This window comes from Mandrillus leucophaeus, unplaced genomic scaffold (genome assembly GCF_000951045.1).
Source record: "Mandrillus leucophaeus isolate KB7577 unplaced genomic scaffold, Mleu.le_1.0 Scaffold121, whole genome shotgun sequence".
In the NCBI taxonomy this organism is placed as follows: domain Eukaryota; kingdom Metazoa; phylum Chordata; class Mammalia; order Primates; family Cercopithecidae; genus Mandrillus; species Mandrillus leucophaeus.
Genome location: NW_012100432.1, coordinates 1,007,079 through 1,026,813, shown reverse-complemented (window position 1 = coordinate 1,026,813; position 19,735 = coordinate 1,007,079). Strand labels below are relative to the sequence as shown.

Below are 19,735 nucleotides of genomic sequence, written 5' to 3'. Positions count from 1 at the left end.
CCAATAGGATGAGTGAATGGATGGATGGATGAGAGGGGATTATTAGGGGAGCTGGCTCATGTGATGATGGAGGCTGAGAAATGACAGGCAGTCTGCAAGCTGGAAACCCTGGGATGCTGGTAGCATACCTCAGTCCAAGTCCAGCTACCCTCCCTCTACCGATCCAGACACTGGAAGTTCCAACCCTCTAATCCTGTGCTTGGTCTTTCTGATGACCTGCCCTAATCTGAAGCTATGCCATGGAACCAGAGAAGCCAATGGTGTAACTCTCAGTCCAAGGCTGAAGGGCTCTAGTGTTAAGTCCCCAGAGTCCAAAGACGAGATAGCCTGGAGTTCTGATGTCTATAGGCAGGAGAAGATGAGTGTCCCAGATCCGGGAGAGTGAGGGAGAGAATTCACCTTTCTTTTACCTTTTTGTTCTATCTGGGCCTCCAGTGAATTGGATGGCACCCACCCACATTAATGATGGGTCTTCCCTACTCAGTCCACTGACTCACATGCCAGCTTCCTCTGGAAATGTCCTCACAGAAACACCCAGAAGTAATAATTTACCAACTTTCTAGGTATTCCTTAATATCCACTTGGCACCTAAAATTAACCATCACACATGCCTTAATATTTTATTTGAACTTAATACCCATAAATGAACTCATTTACCAATCATTTGATGTAAGATCAAGGCTCTTCTTTGAACATGGATCCAAAATCTGAATTCCATATGGTCTTGCTTCCATAAAGCTCACCTATTTTATGTCATCCCTGAATTCCAAGTGTTCTGGTTAAAATGAAGTGTAGGTCTTAGACACTTGTGAAGCCTTACAGAATTAAAAAAAGAAATCTTTATTCCTCCCTTTCATACTTATTTTGCCCATTCCTCATTTGGTTGCACTTTTTTACAATTTGCTTTTGGGTCTTTCCAAGCATTTGAATTTCTTTTTGAAGAAGCAGTTCTCTTGGTTACACAATATTCAATTAGGCTGCATTATTCCAGCTACTACAAATGATGTAAGCAGGTTTGGTAACACACAATTTTGGTGAATATGAAGCTCACCTCTTGCTCTTCCTATGTGAGAGCATTCATTATGCTGTGACATTCCGTTAGAATATTCTAAAAAGGCATGGGGTGGTTAATGGTCTTCACACCTCTGAATACCTTTGTACATTTTAAGTTGACATCTAAACTTCTGCATTAATAAAATTTTACTGGAATTTCATCTTTTAATGAAATAACTTTTGGGGAGGTGGTACTTTTGATAACACGAATTTTTAAACTGTTTTTGTTGGGTTTTAATCTGGAAATGTTTACTCCTAGTTCCATAGTAATGAGATGGGAGTGTTCCCTTATCCCCCTCGCAGGAAGTGTGACAGGGGTGTGGCTCATATTTTCAGTGCCCTGCTGCTCAAACCCCAAAGGGGAGCATGCAGATGGGCAGCTACAGAGGCCATGGGGAGCACTTTTTGGGCTCCAGTCCCATGGCAGTGTCTAGGGGTGTCTGCGATTCCCGAAGCCCCAGTGGATGTGTGTTACAGTGTGTTCTTTCAGCTTTGCTGTCTGCAGGCGGCTTGTGTTAATCAGCTCAATTAGACATTCTGCCTTATCACAAGGATAGAGGGCTTTCTGTATCCCAGGGTTCTTGCTCTAGTGTACCAGAAAAATTGGGTCACATGTGGGCTTGGAGGATGCGTACAAGGTTGTATTGAGTGGTGGAGGTAGCTCTCAGTGAGATGGATGGGGAACCAGAAGGGGGATGGAGTGGGAAGGTGGTTTTTCCCTGGAGACAGGCCACCCAGGGGCTGGACTTTCCTTCAACCGCCCCCAGCCAAACTCCCCTCGTCGTCCGTCCTTCCACCCTTTCTGGTCTGCTGTCATATTCTGTTCCTCTTGATGTCCAGCTGCTTGTGTGTGTGTGCCCTCTAGGTCTCAGGTTTTTATGGGCCCAGGATGGGAGTATGGCAGGCCAAAAGGCAACTTTTTGGGCACAAAAACAGAAATGCCTGTCCTCATTTAGGTCCATGTACACAGGCCCGAGGGTGGAGCCCTCGCCGCAGACCCTAACCTTCTCTACCGAGCACTTCCCTGCCCTCCTCCTGTATCAGTAACACGGGTTGCACAAAAAATTATTTTCTTTATAAAGTCGGAGAAGGTGAGGTGGGTCTTGAGAGCAGGCATGTGCCTCCCTCATCATCCCAATTTTTAAAAATGTATGAAGGATAATCTGGAGATTGTTTCTAGGGGTTCACATACCCTAGTTTGAAAACTGGTGTTTTAGAGCATTGGTTAAGAGAGCTTCTGCTTTGTTTATTTCCATTTTTATAATTGCTTTTATTTTGCTTATTTCAGAAATTTTCTCCTCAGTCTCATTCCTCACAGATAATCACTGTTACCATCAATGGTGTTTCCTGCTAGACTCTTTCTGGGCATTTCAAAACATGCTATCATCAACCTGTCCTGAGCTGTCACAAACTTTTCTACCCTTATAATAGCGTGTAAAATGCATAACCCCTACAACTGACCCAATTTTGGCGTCATTCCTAAAACAGTCATGTTTTTAGGAGGGAGATATTTTTGACAAAGTGTTTTCCCCAAGAATTGTATTAAAAACAAACAGAAAACAAAAATGAACCCACAACCCAAAATCTGGGATGTAACAAGTTCAGCATTTGGATGGGATTACATTTAGATTTTTTTTTTTTCATGAATCTGATTTCCTGACTAGCTTGGAGGTTGGGCATGGTCCTATACAGGGATGTTTTTCCTGGGTTTTCATGATAGTAAGGTACCCCTGGCAGTTCTGTGGCCATTGATATAGCTTTTACGTGGCAGTTGTTTTCTGTGTTAGTGTAAGCCATGTATGAAAAAGAGGATTGAAAAGGATTAACTCCTGAATTCAAAAAGAATTTACTGACTGTTTACTACAGGGATCCATCCACAAATAAAGGAGTTGTGTTCCCTGCCCTTATAGAGCTTATAGCCTAAGAGATGGTATGTAAGAAAAGATCGTTAATCAATTAAATATTATGAGAATGCTACTTGGTGGGATTTCTGCATTTGTTTTTGGGAATTTTTTGGCTTTTATTAACGCACGATAATTGTACATATTTATGGGGTATAGTGTGATGTTTTGATACATGTATACTTTGTGTAAAAATCAAATCAGGATATGGTAGCATATCCATCACCTATTGCATTTATTATTTCCTTGTAGTAAAAATGCTCAAAATCTTTTCTTCTAGCTATTTTGAAATATTCACTACTGTTAATCATAGTCACCATACTGTGCGGTAGAACAGTGGTCCCCAACCGTTTTGGCACCAGGGACTGGTTTCATGGAACTCGATTTTTCCACGGACTGGGGTGGGAGGATGGTTTGGGGATGACTGGAGCATGTTACATTTATTGTGCACTTTATTTCTATTATTATTACATTGTACTATATAATGAAATAATTATAAAACTCACCATAATGTAGAATCAGTGGGAGCCCTGAGCTTGTTTTCCAGTAACTTGCTGGTCCCATCTGGAAGTGATGGGAGACAGTGACAGATCATCAGGTATTAGATTCTCATGAGGAGCGTACAACCTAGATCCCTCCCATGTGGAGTTTACAGTAGGATTCATGTGCTCCTATGAGAATCGAATGCTGCTGCTGATGTGACAGGAGGCAGAGCTCAGGCAGTAATGCAAGCGATGGGGAGCAGCTGTAAATACAGGTGAAGCACTTGTCTGCCGCTTACCTCCTGCTGTGCAGCCCGGTTCCTAACAGGCCACAGACTGGTACCTGTTCATGGCCCAGAGGTTGGGGACCCCTGCAATAAAACACCAGAATTTATTCCTCATCTCTAACTGTAACTTTGTAGCCACTGACCAATCTCTTTCCCATCTCCTCCTCCCCTCTCCTATTCTTAGCTTCTGTTTCCCACTTTTCTACTGTTATGGGTTCAGCATGGTTAGATTGCTCATATGAGTCAGATCATACAGGATTTATCTTTCTGTGCCTGGTTTATTTCATTTAACATAATGTCTTCCAGATTTGTCTATGTTGTCACCAATGACAGGATTTCACTTTCTTAAATGACTCAATAGTATGCCATCGTGTATATATACGATATTTGGTTTACCCATTCATCCACTGATGGACACTTAGGTTGGTTTTGTAGCTTGGCTTTTCATGCTGCTGCAATAAATACTGCAGCTATTTTTTTGGCATATGATTTTATTTCTTTTGGATACATACCCAGTAGTGAGATTGCTAGAGCATGAGATAGTCTTCTATTTTTAATTTTTTGAGGAACCTCCATACTGGTTTCCATAATGGCTGTACTAGTTTGCATTCTCACTGACAGTGTGTAACCACTCCCTTTTCTCCACATCATGCATTTGTTATTTTTTGTCTTTTTGAAAATAGGCATTCTAACTGGAGTGAGGTAATGTCTCATTGTGGCTTTGATTTGCAGTTCCCTGATGATTAGTGATGTTGAGCATTTTTTCATATACCTGTTGGCCATTTGTATGTCATCTTTTGAGGAATGTCTGTTTAGCTCTTTTGCCCATTTTTCAATGGATAATTTGCCTTTTTTGCTATTGAGTTGAATTTCTTATATATTCCGGATCTTACTCCTTATCAGATGTATGGTTTGCAAATATTTTCTCCCATTCTGCAGGTCATCTCTTCACTCTGATTGTTTCCTTTGTTACACAGAAGCCTTTTAGTTTGATGTAATCCTATTTATCTATTTTTGCTTTTGTTGCCTGTGCTTTGGGGATCTTATATTTTGAAGGTTTTAACAATTGTTAGTCAGTATTCTTATAACAAGTTGTGTGTGCATGTGGGTGTTTGGCTGCTTAAGCAAATCTGAAAAATGTAGCAAATAAGGATCTGATTTTTTTTTAACCTGAAAATAACCTTAGCAGTATAGGGAAAAAAGTACTAAGGATAGAAAATGTACAGATTTTTAGAAATATTTATCAAATGCAAAGGATTCAGTTCTTGTGTGTGTATGCATATATGTGTGTGCACATATGTATGTGTGATATGTGGAAATAAATATATATTTGTATGTATACATATAAAGACTTACCTATGTAAGATACTATGGCTTGAAAATCATCTGTCTGGTTAGCTTTTGAATTATATAATCAGATTTATCAAAATTATGCTGGTATATATTTGAAAAATTAACTCCCTCATCTTTCTGTGTCCCAAATTCCACTCTTCAGTTGCAATTACTGCTCTCCTTTTATATATTTTATATTTTATATTAACACCATATTTCTAATGAATATGTATACACTGCAATTTATTGATACATCAATTTTAGATTTTAATTATAACCTCTTGTTAATATATAGTGTTTCTTTTCTTGGACAGTTTTTCTGTTTCTAACTGCTTTGTTTATTTGCATGTGTAAATGTTTCTAGCGTATGCATTTTATCAAATTTCCTGTTGTTCCCGAGATCATTTCCATTCTGGCTTTTCTATACTGGCTTTCTCTTCTATTCTGGCTAGTTGAAAAACTGAGTCTGGGGCTTCCTTTCACTACTCTTTTGAATTGGATTCCTTGATTCCTGGGTCCCTTGTCTCTCTCTTTCTAACTCTACCCCTTTATTTTGCTATAGCATATCCTCTGGTAAATTCTTAAATAATTGTGTTAATGAAAATAAAAGTTTTGAGTACAGTACTTGGGTGACAGATGCACTAAAATCTTAGACTTCACCACTATATAATTCATCCATGTAACCAAAAACCATTTGTACTCCAAAAGCTACTGAAATAAAGAAAATATTAAAAACAAACAAAAAAAAAGTTTTTAGGCAGGATCTGATATATTTGCTAAGTCTCATGCTTTATTGATAGTTTTGTTGGGTGTGGAAATCTTTTTCAGACTTTTAAAAGCATGAGTCCATTGGTTTTTAGCATACAGTGTTACTTTTGAGAAATCTAATAAAATTGTTTTATTTCTTTTTCCACATGTTAATATTTGTTTCCCCTGGCTTTTCAAAGCTCTCACAATTTTCTTTTTGTTATCCCAAAAAATTTGAATTCCTTGAGGAAATACTTTGGTGTAGGTCTGCTCTTCATCCTGTGTTTCTGGGCATTAATCGAATTCAAGTCTTTCTGATCTTGGATATGTGTTATTTCTTTGGTGATATTTTTACTCTGCTTTTTGTAGTTGTTCTTTATCTCTGAAATAGGATTTGGAGTCATCTGGATTGTTTCTCTAAGTATTTTCTGTTTGCTTTCAAAATTTTCATCTTTGCTTTTGGAATTTTCTGAGATTTAAGAAAAATTGATTTTAGCTATTAAAAATTAAGAATGCTTTTGTATTGTCCCAATGATTTTTTTTTAATCATAGCATTTGTAGTATCTTTACATACCTCTCTCTGAGAAGTAACATAGCAGAAAGGTTAACAGCATTATTTGAGAATCCTTATTACCTGGATTTGATGTTTGGGATTTTTTTTTTTTTAAGTATTTGATGATGACCTTATGAAACTTTGTCTTGTTCCCTTACCGTCCCTCTTATCAAAGACTTAATGAGATTATATATGTGTGTGTATGTGTGCAGGTGTGTGTATTCATTCTCTGTTTGAAGTATATATAAACTTTAGGCATATTGTAAGTGCTAATCATGATCTCTTTCTCTCCTTTTTGAATAGTACTACTATTATTGGAATGCTTATGTGCTTTTCTGTTCCTTGTCATTGATTCTCCGTTCTCTAGTTCTGTCTTTTCTGTTTATTTATTTTGGTCTCTTTCATATTGGAGACTTTCTCCCAGCGTTGTACCTTTTTAAGGAAGCATGGACTCTCCGAATATGAACGGGACTGGTGACTAATGGACTTATTTTTGAGTACACTGATGGTCAGCCAGGCCTCTTGCTGTCAGCTCCCTGCATTGAAGCACTTATTGAGGTCTTTAAAGTGAGTCAGTCTCTTCCCCTCAGTATCCACTTCTGCCTGTCTCAGTCAGTCACTCCTAATTCACCTGCTTTCCATCCTCCAAAAGCCTATTAAATGTCTGTCAACAGCTGATGTATCCACTTCTGTACTTTGCTCTTCTGAGTTCAGATCTTATATCTTCCTTTTCTTTGGTTTTAGTGGGGTCTTTGGAAAGAGAGAAGATACTCACAGGTGGTTACTCTGCCATCTTTCACTGGGAAATTTAAAAATCAATTGGAATCTGGTTCTAAGTGCTATTAAGGAGAGATCTGTGGTGCCACATGAGAGTAGCATTCTAATATTTTAATTCTGGACTTAGATACTTAATGACATGTACAGTGTGTAAACAAAAATAGCATTCGTAAGAGAGAATTTAACACCTAAAATGCTGTTTAGGTTATGATAAAAAAAATTATGCAGCTTATTGCTGGAGCCTATTTTACTCAGGGCTAAAATAGAACAAAATTTCCTAAGGGAAAATGTTAACAATACAAATATACTTTTTATATTTAAAATGTACGAGTGGAAACTTATCACCAATTTCTACATTATACATACAGAGATTTATTTATTTTTGTTCACTGAGATGGTCCTGCATACAAATTTAGTAGAAGAACAAATAAGAAATCTATCCAACTGCAGATGAAATGTTGTTGAAATCACAAATGCACATATTGAAAAGGACTTATAAGGACTAAAACAAGTCCTTCTGTTTATTTTTATCTTCTAACTCTCCATTTGGCTTTATTCTAAGTATGATATAAGTAGTTTTTTAAACAGTTCTTTGAAACTGAACACAAGTAATTTCACTGCTCCTTCTGGCTTCTTTGTCTTTTGGTTAACCACACACTTGGCTGTCACCCTGCTTTTGCAGGGATGCTGAGGAAAGGGGATGATTAGGGTAGTGGGAGGATGCCAGTGAAGGGCAGTGTCAGTGCCCTGCTTGTCAACTGCCCCCAAATGGAGAGGTTTTTGCAGTCTTTTCTATGTCTTTGCAACTATGTTCTCTCAGAAGCAAGGTACTCACTGTGATGGACTGAGCATGGGGAGCCACTTCATTTGATTTCCTCTCCCCTAGTGACCTAGCTGAGTTTGAAACCTTTATAAGCACTAGGCAATGGTAAAACCAGAGCCAGACAAACAGGAACTGGAGTGCCCAGTACAGTCCATTGCAACAGGGATGAGAGTCATGACTCATATCATTGGAGATACCCTAAATTTGGCATGGGTTGGCTTCTAGTGAGAGAGCTGAGGGTTTAATTCATTGGCTGAATACCTTGGAGGGAAATAAAGGAAGTAATGCACCAGGTGGGGAAGAAATTAAAGATTGCCAGCTATCTCAAATCTCAAATTCAATGAACAGCAGTTGGGTAAGGGGGCCATTGTAATATTGATTTTTTTTTTCCTCCTAGAAGGCATTTACTTTTTCTTTATTCTGAGAAGTATAAACAACAACAACGAATTGAATCAAATTCTTTTTATATTTATTTCCAGATCTTACCAGTTTAGTAGTTTAAATAGCTTATAATAATAGTTGTGATATTTTTATTACTAATTTTATTACTATTTCTACTATTTATTGCGCACTTACTACATACCAGGTGCCATTTCAGCATATTATCTATATTAGTCTTTACCCTCACATCAGACCTCTAAGGGTTTATTGTTTTGCAGCTATGGAAACCAAGGGAAAGAGAAGTGAAACCACTTGTGGAAAATCTTGCAGAAGTAGAGAGATGTCAGAGCAGCTATTTAAACAGAAGAGCCTGGGGGCTTTACTTTGATAATGACTTCCAGCTATATTTTGTAATGTTAACTTTTCTCCACCAACTCCTTATTTGGAAATTTCTCAAATTTAAAGAAACATTGAAAGTACAATGAACATCTTTATATTCCTTACTAGATTTGCCACTTGTTTACATTCTACCATATTAGAACTACTAATTACATGTCTGCCTATCTAGCTTTTTTTTTTTTCTGAATGTTTTGAAAGTAAGTGACAAACCACATCTATTTTTCAAGAATAAGACCATTCTCCAATACAACTTGCTATTGTAATAATCTATGTTGATACAAACTGAGGCAGACTTGGTTTAAACAAAGTTCGTATCTTATTGATATTTCCCAGTGATCTACAATGAATTGGGCTAAAAAGCCAATTTACTATCTATATAAGCACACGGAGAGAGACTTTTCAGAAACATGAGTGATGTGTTTTGCTCAACTATTTTTCCAGTGTGATACTCCCTAATACGAAGCATTTCACCTTTTTTCAGCCTATGAAGTTATAATTACTAAGTGACAGTGTATTAGTGGGGGCTTCCATAAATATCACAGTCTGGACAGCTTAAACAAAATAAATTTATTTTATTATAGTTCTAGAGGCTGGAAGTCTGACAGCTTCAAGAAGCTGTTGATCTTGGACCTCTGGCAATTCAGTTTTTGGTGGGGCTGTCTTCCCAGCTTGCAGATAGTTGTCTTTTTGCTGTGTTTTCACATAGCCTCTTTCTCTGTGTGGGCATGGGGAAGAAAGAGCTCTCTGATGTCTCTTCCCCTGAGGACACCTATGCTATCAGATTAGGACCCCACCTTTATGACCTTATTTAACCTTAATTAGCTCCCTAAAGCTCTATCTCCAAATACAGTCCTACTGAGTGCTAGGGTTTCAACATATGAATTTGTAGGGGACAAATTCAGTGCCGTTCATAACATAGTTTGATGGAATATTTACAAAATATAAGTGGATTAGGTTCACTACAAAGTAAGTTGTATCTCAGTATAACATTTGAAAGTATACATTATTTATTTAAATCAACTCTTACAAAAAGGGAGCTATTTGTAGTTCATGTGTATGCATACTTGTGTGTGTGTGTGAAGTCTGTGTCATACATACTAAAGACCAAGGTTTACCTGATGATGAGATCCGCTCAGAGCATTTATTGCATGGTGTTTATCATCTTGAGATATTATGAACCTTCAAATCTATGGTATTATTAGCAAAAAAAAAAAAAAAAAAAAAGGTAAACAGATAGACTTCTGATTAAGAAAACTGACAAAAGGAAAGTCCTGAGAAAAGGTATTGTTTTGAGTAGTAAGGGAATAAAAATTTTAAGACTTATTAGAAGTGATGAGCTTGGGAGGTTTTTAGATATCTTAAAAAGTAAGGTAAACAACTGAGGAATATTGGTTAGAATATAGTATTTTTTTGTGTTAATTTTTGACCCATTGAATAACTTTTCTTGTAATATCTATTAGAATCAAACTATAATAGTTAATCCGACAAAGACAGAGTGTTCCAAGCAGATGAGACATTTTCCTTGAAATGTATTAAAGGTAGGAAATATATTATTTCTTTTGGGTGTAGGAAGAAGGCTCTGAGTGGAAAAAGGAAAGAGAGCTGGGATATAATTCTTAGACTGGATTTTGCTACATGGCTTTTCAGGGGAAAGAATGTAATACAGTTTAACATATCATCCTCCGTTTTACAATTACTTTTTGCCACATGATCATAGATGTTCACAAAAGCATTCAAGAGCTTCACCAATTTTCCTAAAGGTCTGTCTTTAGCCCTTTGCTACTTAAATCACTATCTTTTGAATATTTCAGTTGACTTTCTCATCTTCAATTGTTGACCTAAATCTGCCAAATTCTCAGTTAATAGCTATGAATGGTGTTCAAGCAGCTCTCAAACATCACTCTATCTCAAAAAGAAAAAGGAAAAAAAGGAGGCTCGCTCTGTTGCCCAGGCAGGAGTGCAGTGGCACGATCTCGGCTCCCTGCAACCTCCACCTCCTGGGTTGAAGTCATTCTCATGCCTTAGCCACCTGAGTAGCTGGGATTTCAGGCATGTGCCACCACACCCGGCTAATTTTCGTATTTTTAGTAGGGACGGGTTTTGCCATGTTGGCCAGGCTTGTCTTGAATCCCTGGCCTCAAGTGATCTGCCTGCCTCAGTCTCCCACAGTGCTGGGATTACAGGCATGAGTCACTGTGCCCGGCCCCAACATCACTTTTATTGACTTTATGAGATTCTTCATCTTTTGTAATATTTGTATCATAGGACATTTTAGGCAGTCACTGAGAGATAGACAGACTTAACAGGACAGCACCTGGTGTTGAGTGGGGACTGGTTTTGTGTGGGCAAGGCATACTTTATTCTGATGAATTTAAGAAGTACATAGCAAAAACCATACCCTGCAAATAGACCATCCACTGCAAGTGTAATGTATCAAAAACTGCGGAGAGGAAGACTGTAAATGAGCCATCTATGCTCCTATAAAGCCTTTCCTTTGATGCTCTACCCATTTCCTTCTACCTATTCAGACATCTCTATGAGATTTTCCCCCACAGCATACACACATGCTGTAATTTCCCACATCTTAAAAATATTGGCTAACATCTGTATATCCTATTGGTGACATTCTCATTTCTCTCCTTTCCTTGATAACACCATTTCTCAAATAGTCACTATAGTTACTGTCTACAATTTCTCAATTCTGCTCTCTCTCAAACCCATTCCAATCAAGATTTACCTCCATTCTTCTGCCACTTTTTTTTTTTTTTTTTCTCTAAATTAAGGCCACCAGTAGCTTTCCCAACCTCTTGACATAGAGGTAATCTTTTTCTTTATCCTGTAACTATAGTTTTTTTTCTCTTGGATTTTATCTAGTCTCATGGCTTTAAGTACTAGATACATGTGCCAATAATGAGCAAATGTCTTTCCTAAAGCTAGACTTCTCTCTTGAACTCCAGACTTAAATGTCTGGACTTCTCTCAGTTAGGTGTCTAATTAAAATATGAAATTTAACAACCAAGCTCCTAGTCTTCTTTGGTTTATTTAGGGGATGACCCCATTCTTCTTGTTCAAACCCGAAACTTTGGAGTTAGCCTCTTAACATCCAGAATCTCCCCCTCTAGAAGCCTCTACTTCCAGAATCCAACCTCTTCTTCCTGCCTCCACTGCTACCACATTGGTCCAGGCCACCACCAGCTTTCCAGGGATTACTGTCTCTGCTGCTTCCTTCCTTGCCCTTCTTTAATCTGCTCTGATCACAGTAGATTCTTTTAAAATACATGTCACATTAAGTCAGTGTAAGCTCAGAATATCCAGTGACTTCTCACCCCACTTTGAGTAAAAGCCCAAGCCTCTGTAGTGATCCATGGGGCCCATGTCATCACCCACACACCTTTCATTATCTTTCTGGCATCATCTCTTTATTGTCCCTTCTCTGACACAGCTCTAGTCACAAGGGCATTTCCCCTCAGATTTTGCAAGGCTTTTTTTCTTTTCAACAGCTTTAATGTCTCACTAAGTACTCTCATGTTAGTTTCTTAGGCTCTTCCTGTTTTAAATCTCACCTTTCTTGCTTTGCGATTTTTCTATTACTAAAATATGAAAGATCTTTGAGGAAGATGATTTTTTTGCTCGTTTTGTTCAGTGTTATATTAGCATGTGCTTGTCAACGAGTAAATTTTTAGCAAATCATTACTGAATAAATATGTAATAAAAGCCAAAAGGCATTTATTCAGTATTTACAGCATTTCAAGTAGTTCACTGTGTTCATTAAGCACTTTATTTAAACTTCATAATTGTCATACACTACTTACATATGCGAAATACAAGATTGAGAGACTTAATCAAATTACCTAAGTCTGGAAGCTAGTATTCCAGCTCCTAAGTTCAATACCCTGTCTTTTGTTACCAGCAGGTAAAGATAAATCCACTTCCATCTTAGGAGAACAGTCAGGTAATTCCATTTGGCATCTCTACTTGTTGAGTCCACAGGTGTCTCTCTTTTTTACTGTCATATCCTCAACACCTGGGAGACGCCCTGGCACATAGTGAGAGCTCAGTGGATATTTGTCTTCACAACTAAACTACCAAGTTTGTCCATCAAATGGCTACTATCATCTTCTACGCTGCGATGTCTTCCTTATTGATTAAAAGCCAAGCTGGGATAGGGATAGGAGAAGAAAGTTGAGAATTACGAGAGAACTGCAACTAGGAATATTGGGCATGTTTGCCAAGGGAAGCAACTATCCGTGGCCTCATTTTCTGCTTTCATTTCATGAAATCTTGTATTTAGCCTTCTCTTTCCTCTGTTCTGCTCCCATGGAGGGATAGGCTGAAAATGCCATACAGAAAATCACACTCAAATCAAACAAATGCCTTGTAAGAAGATCAGTGGAGTGTGAGACTTCTCTTTGAGGGTGTATTTTCTAGTGCTGGGCAGGAGGAGGAAGGGGAGAAAGGATTTGAACAAAAGGAGAAGGATGCAAGGGAAATAATAGCATGAAGAAAGTCTCCCTAATCTGATGCTTTGCGTGTCTCTATTAGCTTTCAAGTAGTTTCAGCTGAAGAACTTCTATTGCCAATGTGGTTTTGTATTTTATCCCTTTCACGATAGCAAAGCCCTGTCTGCACTGGGACAAATGGGTATCTTTTCTATTGTTTGAAACTTTTCTTAAAAGTATATTTAATAAGAAAAATATGATATGTATTTAAACTATTTACTCTTCAGATAAAGTTAATCCATCCTCTATAGCAATCCTGAGGCAATCAATTTTTGTTGTAAGGATTATCATAACACTTTTAATGGTGTCTACATCAACTATTCTGGTGAATGAGGAAACAGGCATCTCACATGTTACAGCCCTGCCAATACTTTAAGTCTTCTTTTTTGAACAGAAAATATGCAACCCGATTGCAATTTCAGTATTGTGGAAAGGAATCGAGTAACAGTTTCAAGTTTCCCCACTTAAAAAATGTGTCTCAAAGAGCACCAAGAACAGTCTCTGGCACATAGTACGCTGTACGTAAGAGTTGGTGAAATAAATAGAAATAAGTACCTACCCATCTACCCCCCATCTGCCCACCCAGACAAAGCCAGAAGGGAAGTAGCTTAGCCACTGAAAGGATTAACAGACAGCATGAAGGGCACAGTGTTTTGTTTTTTGCTTTGTTCAGTTTCCCTCCTAGGAGCAGCCCCATTTCTGGATAATGCAGTCTTGCCTGCTCCAATTCACACCTCAAAACTTTAAAGTAAACTCCATATGAGAAGTTTCATCTGCAACTTCTCACTTATTGCATGGGCCTCATGTTATGTTCTCAATATTTAGCTTCAGTTTTCAAGATGGATCGTCCCACCATTACGTTCCCCTGCTGTTTAAGAGGAAAAATTCATCTTTGTTTTAAGTGAATTTACTTGAAGTGGCCACTCTCTGGTACCAGGCTTATTGAACAAGGCATCCCCCCGTACCTTTTTGGAGAATTAAGTTTATTACAAAAGCTGCTAGTTTCTTGTCTGTTTCAGCTTTCATTTTTCTCTCATCCTATAATACTATATGTCATACATAGTTGTAAGATATCTGTGATGGTCACTTTTCTGTGTTATCTTGACTGGGCCATGAGGTACCCAGATACTTGGTAAAAATTATTCCTAGTGTATCTGGGAGGATGTTTCTGGCTGAGATTAACATTTGAATCAGTGGATTGAGTAAAACAGATGGCCCTTTCCAATGTGGGTGGGCCTCATCCAATCTGCTGAGGACCTGAATAGAATAAAAAGGCTGCTCTACCCCTGAGGAAGAGAGAATTCTTCCTGCCTGACTGCCTTTGAGCTGGGAGATAAGTCTTTTCCTGCCTTCAGACTTGAACTGAAACATCGGCTTTTGCTGGGTCTTAAGACTGCTGACCTTCAGATGGGAAAGGCACCATTGGCTCTCCTGGTTCTCAGGCCTTTGGACTTGGACTGAAACTAGACAAACGGCTCTCCTGAGTCTCCATCTTGCGGACTGCAGATCTTAGGACTTGCCTACTACCATAATTGCATGGGACAATTCCTTAAAATACTTCTCTTTTTCTCTATGTGTACACTCAATTGGTCCTGTTTCTCTGGAGACCCTTAACTAATACAATGTTATAACATGAGCTGCTCAAACAATTATATGTGCCATTCACACTGGATCCTTATTTTCTACCATCAGGCTTTGAGGAACTTTAAGTACCTATTGCTGAGTACCTACCTCCTGTGCCAGGAAATTACAATGAAACAAAAATATGTCCTTATTCAAAGATCATAGTTGTATTAGTTCATTCTCATGCTGCTAATAAAGACATATCCCAAGCTGGGTAATTTATAAAGGAAAAGAGGCTTAATGGACTCACAGTTCCACAAGACTGGGGAGGCCTCACAATCATGTCAGAAGGCGAAGGAGGAGAAAAGTCATGTCTTACAAGCAGCGGGCAAGAGAGTGCGTGCAGGGGAACTCCCCTTTATCAAACCATCAGATCTCATGAGACTTTCACTATCACAAGAAAAGCATGGGAAAGACATACACCCAACCCATGAGTCAGTTACCTCCCATCAGGTCCCTCCCACGACACGTGGGAGCTTCAATTCAAGATGAGATTTGGGTGGGGACACAGTCAAACCACATCAATTGTCCACTGTCACCAATACACAAATTCCTAAAAAGACTGCATGGAACCACACAAACACTGTCATCCAATAGAGAAAGATGTTGTCAGTGGGAAACTGAGCTATGTCCCATGACTTGCTGAGGTAGAGATGCCATTTTTGGCTCTACCTGGTAAAATACAAGCAATAAAGCAAGAGGGGAACCTTTCCTCCATCTTTGGGTTTGAGTCTCACCTCTTCTCAATCTCTAGTTATGAGGTCCTGGGTGAATTAGTTAATTTCTGTACATTTTCTTAAAGATAAAATCAGAGTAAAAAATAATACCTACCCCATAGCATTTTTATAAGATTGTGCAGGATGATATTTGTTTAAAAAAAAAATTCAAACAGTACCTAAAACCTGTGTTTTATCAAATCTAAGATGCCATCAGTTGTGAGATATACCACTTTTGTGTGTATTCCTAAGAAGGAAAAGCAGTGCCAATTATAATTATAAGGTGCTATTAGTTATGTCACCTCCTGATGTGTTAAAAGGTGAAAAAAATATGTATTTTAAAATCAGTGAAGTACAATAGTTGGTGCTGTATAAATAATTAAAATTCTGGTTCAGACAAGCTGATAATTCAGGGCAGTGTGGCCCAGTCCTAAGTTTGATTGGAAAATAATCCATTTGTACTTGTGGATGGTTATATAGCAACAGAGTTCTAAGTAAATCATAGCATTACTGAACGTCCAGATCATTTCTTGACTGCTCCAAGAAGTTACTGACACATGTATTTTTCATTTTCTTAGTGGAGTTTAAAACTGCTTTCATTACAGACTCAAGGGTCATTTAGTAATCTAACCAAGGCATGATGGTTTGTTATGGACTGAATGTCTGTATCCTTTCAACATTCGTATGCTGAAGTCCTAACCCCAAATGTGATTATATTTGGAGAGAGGGCCTGTGAGGTGGTAATAAAGAGTAAATGAGGTCATTTAAGGGCATGGCCCTAATCTGACAGGACTGGTGTCCTTATAAAAAGAGGAAGAGACACCAGAGCTTCTGTTCTCCATGTGAGGACACAGCAAGAAGGTGACTGTCTGCAAGCCAGGAAGAGAGCTCTCACCAAGAACTGTACAGGCTGACATCTTAAGTTTAGACTCCCAGTCTCCAGAACTGTGAGAAAATACATTTCTGTTGTTTAGGCCACCAAGTCTATGGTATTTTGTTATGGCAGCCCAAGCAGATTGAGACAGTGACGAATGGGAGGACATTTCCTGAGAGATAACTGTGAATGATTCCTCCTGGCCCCTGCTCATAGCTAGTCATTAGCTGCCAGGGAATGTTTGACTGAAAGTTGCTGATTTGCAATTGGAACCAAAGACAGGATCTCCCTTCCAACCTTTCCCAGTCCTTACTTTTCTGCTCACTCAGTGCTAAAGTTTCATAGTATTTTACTGACATTATAATTACTATTTATTTAATTTTACAGTTGTATGCAACTACCTATGGGGAAATCAATGCTCTTGTTATGAACATTTAATTAGGTTTATCATTTTAATCACTTCTCCATATTCATGCTTTCTTAAGTAGTAGATTGAAAACTTTCTCTCTTGCTGGTAGTTTGATTCTCTGGGTACTGGTTCTGTCTGCCTTAGCATTTGTTCTCACCAGTAATTGAATTTTCCTGCCATCAACATTGAAGATGGCGTGACAAGGTTGGTCCAGAAAACATTCAGAATAATATAGAGGTTATTGTTTGGAAAGCCTGTCTTTATGGATAAAAAGTCTGAATCATGGAATATTTTGAAATTGGTTTTATTTTGAAACACATACATCAACAGAAACTAAGCAAAGCATTCACCAGTGGGAATCCTCGGGGAGACCTCTTTTAATGAGTAGATGAAATTGCTTACAATTCACATAACAATTTCTATGTAAATGGATGTATCTGAAAAATCATGAGCACACTTGAGGGTACTTGAAAAAGTTGTCTTTCCTTAATAATTTCTGGACAGAACCTCTACAGTCTTGTTTGTTATTTTTATCAGAGCAAAGATAAGTCTCTCCAGCCTGGTATAGCCAGAGTTGTTGTATTAGTTATCTACTGCTGTGTAACAAATTACCCCAAATCTTGAAAACCTAAAACAATCAACAGACATTATTATCTCACACACAGCTTCTGAGCATCAGGAATCTGGGAGTAGCTTAGCTGGGTGGTTCTGGCTCAGGATTTCCCATGAGACTGTAGTTATGCTGTTGGCTGGGCTGTAGGATTCACTTCCACACTTACCCATGTGACCAATGGCAGTAGACTGTAGTTCCTGGCTATGTGGGCCTCTACCTAGGGCTGCTCACAACATGGTTTCCCCAGAACAGATGAACACGTGAGTGAGCATGCCATTGTCTTATCACCTAATCGTGTACATGGCAAGCCATCGCTTCTGCTGTGGTATGCTGTTGTCACACAGACCGAGTAACTCTGGTTTAATGTGGGAGGGGCCCACGCAAGGGGTCTGTTTGCAAGTTTACTGACACGGCTGTTGTCAGGACACTTCAGTTTCTTACCACCTAGGCCTGTCTGTAGGGCTGCTCATGCCAGGGTTTCCCCGGAGTGAGTGATCTGAGGGCCTGGAGATGACAGCCACCTAATTTTGGACAAACCAGCACATCTGCTGCATGCTTTTGCTTAAATAGACCAACCCTGGTACCATGTGGGAAGGGACTGCACAAACCTGTGAATACTTGGTGGTGGGGATGACAAGGGAGCATCTTAGAGGGTGGCTGCCACAGTTGACATGTGACCTAAGTCAGGCCAGTCAGATGCACCCTTTCCTAGAACTGACGTGTGGAGCAGCATGCAGATTGAATGGAATTACTCACTGAGGTTGAGCCATGAGAGTAGTTCCACTTACGGTTAGCTACGCTCACTCTTCGTTCTACAAACTCCTGATCTTCCAGTAAAGTCTCTTTGCATTAAGTTAGCTCAAATCAGTTTCTGTTGTTCTAACAAAAGACTCCTAACTGATAAATGGATTCCAATGTAAATTACCCTTAAGTACATATGCAATACAGAAACTACTTTGTTTATCATAGGATGATGGAATTCAGGTGGTTGGTGATGGGAGAGTAGCAAGAAACTGTGGTGCTAGATTGGAATCGGAGATGTCAGTGTGTACTTATGCTGTACCTGCACACATACTTCCTTGACCTATTTGCTGAAAGGGCCTGAGTCACTCCCTAATTGTGATGAGTAAACCTACATATTGAGATTCAGGTTTCTAAGTCTGATGCCCCATGAAAAGTAATCAAGGATTCTTGAAGAAATTATGGGGGCAGGGAAAATACCAGGTAAGTCTGGAACTTCTTGAGGGTCAGAAGGTTAGTAAGTTCTCAAAGAATATGAGAATATGTCATAGCTCCTCCTGCCTAGATCTGGGACAATTGGAAGGGTCTCCTCCTGCCCAGATCTGGGATGATTTGAACATTAACATAGAATCAGTCTTACAACTATCATATTGATAATTGATTCAGGTGGAAATCATCAATGGATACTAAAACTAGTAGGTGAAAGTTTGATAAAGAATAGGATATATTCGTAGTCTCACTAATATATCTCCCTCAAAATGCTTACTAACATAAAGGGAAAAATAATACCTTTACAATGGAGAAGCCTGACAGATACCATCCTCACCATTTAATTAAAGGTAATAGCACTGATAATGGGATGAAAGGACGTTGGGTGTTTCCTGATATGATGCACTAAGAATATAGAATCACTTCTGGGACAATCTGCTAAAGATGCATTGCTTGAATCTAATCAAGAGGAAGCATCACACAAATCCAAACTGAGAGACATTCTGCAAAATAATTGGCATATAACTCTTGAAAAATGTCAAGGTCAAGAAAGAAAGACTGAGAAGGAGTTTCTGAATAAAGGAGGCTAATGAAATGTGACAATTGAATGCAATGCATGCACCTTGGTTGGATTCTGAGCAGGGGGAAAATAGCTATAAAAGGCATTATTGGGATATTGGCAAAATTTGAATATAGATTGTACATTACATAGTAGCATTGTGTCATGTCAAATTTTCTGTCTTTAATCATTATGTAACCTTATGTCTTTGTTTTTAGAAAATACACAGTGAAGTAGTTAGGGGTAAAGGAGCATCATGTCTGAAATCTACTCTCAAATGGCTTAGAAAAACATGAGAGAGTGAATGATAAAGCAAATGGGGCCACATATTATCTGGTGAACCTGGGTGAAGTCTGTTACAGCAGCAATTGCCAACTAATAACAAAGTACCACACATTTAGCACCATGTTTCTGCGGGTCGGAAGTCTAGCACTGCCTGGCTGGAATCTCTGCCCAGCATCTCACCATCCAGTTAAA

General features: G+C 38.7%; 1 protein-coding gene across 1 annotated transcript in view; it reads left to right on the top strand.

Moving 5' to 3' along the window:
* The window catches only part of FAM19A4 (family with sequence similarity 19 (chemokine (C-C motif)-like), member A4), a 150,987-nt gene that overhangs the window by 109,258 nt on the left and 21,994 nt on the right, over positions 1-19,735 (top strand). The gene's annotated exons all lie outside the window — the stretch shown is intronic.